Raw genomic sequence first — 7239 nt, 5'->3', positions numbered from 1 at the left:
GGGGGAGGGGCAGGGGAAGCTGTGGTCACACATGAACGCCCAGGGGTTCCAGAGCCCCCCTGCCCAATCCTGGGGTGGGCAGGTGGGGACGTGGCCCCCAGGGCAGAGGAGCCAGCCGGGCGGGCACCAACTGGCTGGACGGTGCTGGCCGCCTGGGGACGCGCCGGGTCCTGCCTGGCCTCAGGACCGTGGCCCTGGGCAGGGGTGTGGAGCAACCAGGCAGATGTCAAGGGGTGTCCGCAGGGTGGCCGTAGCAGGCTGGCCTCACTTCCCCCGCCTGGGTGGGCAGTTTCCCAGCCCCACCTCCTGGAATTTGATGGCACCCGCCACCCTGCCTCTGTCACTGGAGCCAGGCCAGGCGCAGTGCGTCCGGGGGCTGGGTGCGGGCGGCGGTACCAACCTCCCATTTCTGCGAGTGGGGCCGCGCTCCCCGCAGCCATCACCAGGCGGCGGCACCACTGGGCCCTGCACCTCCGCAGCTCGGGTGGGGCTCAGCACGGCCAGGCCTGGGTGAGGGGAGGACAGCGCTTTACAGCTGGCACGGAGCACCCAGCGGCCTGGGGGTCTGGGCTCCGCTGGAGGACCTGGCCTCCTCCCACCCCGTCCAGCCAGTCCGGCAGGTGGAGGCCTGTGCTGGTCCCCAGAGGCACCCAATGTCCTCCTGCCTGAGGGTCCCATCTGCGCCTGCACCACTGGCAGGTCAGAGGGCGGCCGCCCCCCCTCCCCCCCCCCTCTGGTTTTCCACCTGAGGGCAGGCCGCCCTGCGGCTTCTTGACTCCAGCGTGGACCAGGCCCAGGGGCTGCCTGGCAGGTCCAGCCCCAGTGGCCGCTGCTGGGTGCAGAGCTGACCTCAGAGCCCAACTGCTGTCCTGACCAGGTGGGGCAGGGGGGCCATGGCCCGTGAACCCCCGCTAGGCAGGCGGGGGGCACAGTCTGGGAGCTCCTGCTCCGGCACCAGTTGGCCACTGACCCCACAGCTGCTGCCACCACCCTAATCAGCGCCACGGCCCCCGGGCCGGATCCGGTGTCTGAGTGAGCTGCCTCCTCCTCCAGGGTGGGCGGATGCTGCTGACTAATCCCCACCCCCCGGTGAGACGCCTGGAGGGCTGGGGAGCGCAAGGTCCCACGGCCTCCCTCCGCCTGCCTCCCTGGCGGGAAGTAACTGGATAGCGAGTCCCTGGCGGGAGCAGCCACCCCACCCCCACCGCAGCCCCCCCTGGGTTGTGCAAGCCACGGTTTCCGGAAAGAGCTATGGAGCTGGGTGTGGCCCCTGCGGCCCACTCGTCCCAGACACTGGGCGCCACTGGGGTTGGTGGGAGGAGACCAGGGCCAGGCTCTGCTGGGGGAGGGGGTCCCGAGGCCCTCCCAGAGCCTGGCCTGTGTGGAGACGTCATGGGGAGGCCGCACACGCACGTTTCGGGCCAGAACTTGCCCATCTGATGGGCGTGGTGTCGCACTTACGCCTGGGGGCCGTGCCGGGGCGGCTTCTGTCCAGATTAAGGGACTAGGGAGGGTCCGGAGGCAGCAGCAAGATGGACAGAGACGAGGCCGGGGCAGCCTGTGACGTGCAGTGCAGGTCGGGCTCGGCCTCCTCCCTCTCGCCCCGCACGCCCCCCGTCTACGGGAACCCGCAGCCCCACCTGCTCCTGACCCACAGGAGAAGGCGGCCTGGTCTGAGGCCAGGGCCCCAGCGGCCAGCCCGGTCCTGGGGCACACAAGCGGCTGCTTGGAGCTCTTTGGCCACAGACCTGGGCCCTGGGCAGCCGGTCGGCTTCTCCAGAGCAGCCAGGTGTCCCGGGCACCTGTGTGGCCCAGACACAGAGAGGGACACAGTGACCTCAGGGCAGCCAGCTGGGCCCTGGGAACAAAGGGTGAGGGCTACTCGGCCTGGGGGGAGGAGGGCAGCTGGCAGGTGCTGACCACTCACCTGGGCACGGCCCCCACTGCGCACTGGACACACAGCCCTGCCCCGGCTGTGTTCGGCGACCAGGGCGGGCTTCCAGGCTGGCAACCTGCCCGCAGTGGGCTGGTCCCTGGGCAAGACCCAGAGCACATTCAGTCAGAGGCAAACCTTGCAAGAACAGAAAACTGCAGAAGCAACGACCACCTATATAGAAAACCCAACCGGTGCAGACAGCCCCTGGCACCAGCCGGACACGAGAGCCGCCTGGAATCAACACTGTCCGCCCACACCCTTGAACACCCCGGAAAGCATCACAAAAATGCAGCAATGCAGCTCCGGCTGCGTCAAAGCCCAGGGTGAATGACCGCCGGGCAGACAATGCCCACGCCTGGGACGGGGGACACGGACACAGGCGGGGCTCCACGCTCCTCATGACCCAGGCCGACCGTGGCTGGAGGTTTCGGAGGAAGTTGGCAAACTCACTGTGGAATCGACATGGACCAACGGAGGTCCTCAAATATCCGGGTCACCTTTGGAGCGGCAGAGCCAGGCGTGCACCGCCCTGCCAGGCGGGAGGGCTCCCCACCCAGCCAGCGCGTACTCGGCGCCCAAGTGGGGACCCTGGTGCTGCGCCGCACGGCCCTATGCGCACCGGAGGCCACTGGGGGCTCAGTGCCGGGCCTGGGCTGCTCAGAGCCCCACGGGGTCCTGGGCGCCGAGGACTCACCCCGATCCCAGCCGTGCAACCTGCCTCGCGCGGTGGGCAGAGTTCACCCGCCGCTGTCATGGGGCAAAGTAAAGCCAAAGAGGCGAATCCAGCAGCTGGGGTGCGGCTGGGATTGTGGGCGCAGTGTCAGAGTCCGTTGGGGATGGCAGGACGGGGACAGCCCCGGGCAGAGGGACCAGGTGGCTGGGCGCACGTGGCCAGGCCGGGTGTTGCTCTGGGCTGGCGGAGGCGCATCGAGGTCTCCCGCGTGTCTGCCACCGCCCTGGCGGCGCTGTCTGGCTTGCACAGTCCACCTCGTGGGCCTTACCAGGTTTCTACGTTTCACAAAACAGAATAAAAAATACATCATCGAGGGTGACCACGAGAAAGCGCTTGTGTCCTGGGCCCCAAGAAAAATGTATTTACGACTGAGGTTCCAAAGGCGCAGACGGCGCACCCCGCAGTGCGCAGAGCCAGGAAAGACCAAAGCCCGGAACAGAGACAGGGCTGGCGGGTTTCTGGGACGGAACCGTGGGGCTGAGGCCGCAGGAGGGCGGGCGTCTGCAGAGAGGCCGCGGCGGGCGTGGGGCTCGAGGTGTGGCCCAGGCGGGAAGGACCAGCACACTCACCTCTGACACTCTCTCCACTGTCCCCCAGAGTGACTCGGTTTACCCGAGGGTGACCTGCACCCTTCACCGCGATCTCACCCCACCCCCCTGCCTCCCCTGACCCTCGCCGCCTGGCCCCCCACTTCTCCCAGTCTGGGGCTCCTCAGCCCTCGGAGCCCAGCCAGGGCACCCAGGCCTCAGCTGTGAGGGATGGGGGCTGCTGTGCTGGGTCCCCGGCTCTGCAGGAAGGGAGGAAGGTTTGGCCTCCCAGGCTGTGGGCCCTTCTGGAAGCCCCTGCTGATGGGGGACAGTTCCTGTCACCTCCTGAGAGCTCTCTCTGCTCACGACCCCCACGTGCCACCCCCAGGCCCAGACCCCGCCAGGGGCCATGAGGGCAGAGCTGGCCAAACTGGCGTGAGAAGGTTCTGCTCCCTGGACTTGGGTCCCTTCCTGTGCCCCCCAGGAGCAGCTCTGCCACATCCACCCCAGCGGGAAGCCAGGGCCTGGGCTGCTCCCTCTTGGTGCGGGGTCCGAATTTCCTGTCGGCCCCACCTTAAACAAGCCCCGTCCTCAGCTGGTGGCCCTCCAGCTCCCACAGCTCCAGGAGCATTGTGTGCAAACCACAAGAATCCACGTCCTGCTGAGAGTGGCCGACAGGCTGGCCCAGCCCCACAGGGTCCAGGAAGAAGCCCCTGGTGCAGAGCCCACCTAGGCCCTGAGCCGAGATGCTGCAGCCCTGCTCCCAGCAGCCCATCCACCGCAGCGGGACGTGGGCCTGGGCCGGGCTCAGGAAGCCCCTAGCGGCTCCACTGAGACCCAGCCTGGCCTCTTCTCCAGCGACATTCCAGACAGCTGTCTCTGGGGCCGCGTCCACGTCTCCAGTTGGTGTCTGCAGCAGAGACGGCTCGGTCAGTTTTGCAAACTGTTTCTGGAGAATTCAGTGCAATTGCTCACTGGCTCGCACACGGGAGTGTATGGGCAGTCACAGCCACGGAGCTGGCCCGGTGCACACGTGGACGCGTGGGCTGGGGGCCCGGCGCCTCCCTTGGAAACGGGGGCGGGGCTGTTCAGCTGGGCAGAAGCCCCTCCACCCAGGGACCCCACGCACTTCTGCTGGGCAGAGGGGCAGGGGTGGAGCCCACCCTCCTCCGGGCCCTGAGCTCTGCAGGTGGCCGGCGGCCGTGGGCGAGGCAGCCCCTGTGTCCCCGTGGCAGAGCCGGGTGTGAGGCCTCGGTCTGACCGCCCCCACCGGCCCAGCAAACAAAGTCCCCCTGAGCCTTTCAGGCAACCCTGCCCCTGGAAGCCTGCTGTGCAGACCCCTTCTCTGAACTGGGCTACAGCCCAGAGTTCAGAGTTCACTGACTACTGTCCTGGGGCAGCTCTGACTGGTGCCCCCCAGGAGCACAGGTGCATCGACCGTGGTCTGCTTAGGCCATACGGGCCTTCTGAGCCTGGGCCCGTCCCAGACGTGGGGGCCAGGTGGGGGCCCTGGCCAGGTAGCCTGCGCAGATGGATGGAGCCTGGGCCTCCCGTCGCTGCAGGCTGGGGGCTGGTGCGGGTGCCCGGCTGGCCTTGGTCCCAGGAGCCTCGCTTGGCTCCAGGCCGCCAGGGAAGATGGCCAGCGTGTGGGGCTCGCAGGGCCCCTGGGCGCCGTGTCAACGCTGGGGTTCCTGGAGGGAAGGGGGGCCTGTTTGCCCGCTGGCGCTGGCACCCTCTGGCTGGGGCCGGGCACCGCGGCCCCCCCCATGTGCTCTACCCCCCGTTGTCTTAATCCTGAGCAAACACGGGGGGAACCTGGCTCATCCTCTGCCCACACCCGCCCCACATCCTCCCTGCCTGCCCGGGCCACGCCCGCCCACCACGTGAACCGCCCAAGCCCCTGGCCCTGCGTGCGGTGCGGAGACTCACCGGGGCTGGGCCAGGGCCCCACGAGCACCTGTCGTGGGCCTGGCCCCGGCGTCCCAAGCCCCCGGCCCTGTTGCCAGCTTGGGGTGACTCTGCCAGAGACGGCCGCCCCCACTTCCCCAGCGTCTCCCCTTTTCCTCCTCGCCCCTCCCTGCTCCTGCCTCGCCGCTACGTCCCGGTCCTGCTGCTGCAGCGCCCCTCTCTGGCCGCCCTCCGGTTCCTTCTGCAAACTGCAGCACGCCGGAGCTTCCTGGGAAACTTTTTACTTTGACGTGGTTTTGAACTCTCAGGTAAGTTGCAAGAGTAGAAGAGAGACCTGCACACCTTCCCCCAGACTCAGCAGCACCTGTGCTTTGCTCCACGTGCGTTACTGTCTCTCCCTCTCTCTGCATCTACAGTTCTCCTGAACCACTGGCGTCTAGGAGGTGCCCCGCCACCCCGTGTACGCGGGCGTCTGCTGGACTCAGGTGCCCCTGTCCTGGCCACGTCCATCGCAGTCACTCCCTCTTCCCGCCTCAGGATTCGATGCGGGACACACTCCCGAGAGGGACCCTCTCTCCTCTGTCCGGAGCCTGTCCCCGGCCTCGCCCTGTGCTTCCTGGCCGTGGGCTCGCGTGGCAGGGCGGCTGGCCGTGGTGGCGGCAGCCACACCTGGTCTGCCTGCAGTTTCCTCAGGCCTCGCCGGGGCCACCGCCGTGTGAAGCTGCATGCGTGTCTGAGGGACCATCACTGTGATATCAGCCTTCATCCCTGGGTTCGGGGTGTCCACCAAGTGTCTCCACTGGAAGGTGCCCGTGAACTCCCTGCGGGAGATGCTCGGAGACCGTGTAGACATCCCCTGAGCTGGCCGAGCCCTCATTGGCACTAGTACCTATTGGTGAGGCTCTAGTTCCTTCCACTTTGCTTAGTTGGCACCCACGGTAGAAAGAGCTTTCTCTTCTTTCCCATTTATTTATTTCTCATTTTTCATTTACATTGGTATAGACTCATGGACTCGATTTCAGAATAAATCCTTCAGAAAAATACGTCAGCCAGCAAAATAGCGGACTAGGAAGCTCCAAGCTCCCATTCTCTAGAGAAACACTGAAAAAATAAGGAGAAAGTATCTGAACCGATTTTGTCAGAGCTCCGGAAGGCAGGCAAAGGTTTGCAGACATCAAGCTACTGTCCAATCAAGAAAAATCCATCCTCAAAATGGTGGGGAAGCTTTCAGAATTTTCACTCAGCTTTGCACCCCCCTCCCCTGTGCTTCGGAGGTTTGGGGCGTCAAGGGGCCAGTCTCCCCTAAACCGGGAGCAGCAGAGCAGACGACACCTGCCAGGTCCGTGCATGTCTACTCTGACCTGTGCGGAACTCGGTGAGACAGGTGTGGGCGCTGCCTGCAAGAGCTTCAAGAGGCCAAAGCCCCGCAGACGCCTGGCGGGAGACGATGAGTGGGCACGACGGGCCACCTAAGGCGTCCACAAGCCCTGGGAGGGTCTTCAGGAAACGAGGACAGGCAAGAGCAGCCACGTCCACGGGAGCTGAGGAAAGCCGCACTCGCGCCCGGCGACGTTTCCCCCGAGGCCGAGCCCTGGGCTCAGAACACGCCTGTCCCGGTGGGAGCCTTGGCCAGATCCAGCTGTGGGTGCCGGGAGAGGTCCCGGCGGCCGAGGAAATCCCGTCGAACACTGGCTGAGCACGCGTGGAAGGAAGAGACCCCAGTGGTCACACGTGACCAGAGATAGTCTTTGCAAAACTCGTTTAGAAGCGTCTCAAAATCGAGGGACACCGCAGCCGTCAGCAATGGAAAAGAAGGAAAACGAGAGACGAGAGCAGCAGGTTCTGGAAGGGAGGTCTGGCTTCTAGATTACTGCGCTGAGATAGTCAGAGCCCTGACTTCCAACAAAACATCACAATCCCGAGGCTTATAAAGAAACAGGAAGATACGGCTCATTCGGAAGAACAGAAGACGTTGACAGAAATTATCCCTCAGTCAGACTCAGCCTCCGCGACACCGACTGTGCAGTGACCGTCCCGCACGCGCTCCAGGAGCTGACGGAGACACGCACCAGGGACCGAGCGAAACCAGCAGGCGACGCGTGTACAGGTGAGAGCATCGACAGAGAGACAGAAAT

This window comes from Propithecus coquereli, unplaced genomic scaffold (assembly GCF_000956105.1).
Source record: "Propithecus coquereli isolate 6110/MARCELLA unplaced genomic scaffold, Pcoq_1.0 Scaffold377, whole genome shotgun sequence".
NCBI classification, from domain to species: domain Eukaryota; kingdom Metazoa; phylum Chordata; class Mammalia; order Primates; family Indriidae; genus Propithecus; species Propithecus coquereli.
This window is presented reverse-complemented; position numbering follows the sequence as displayed.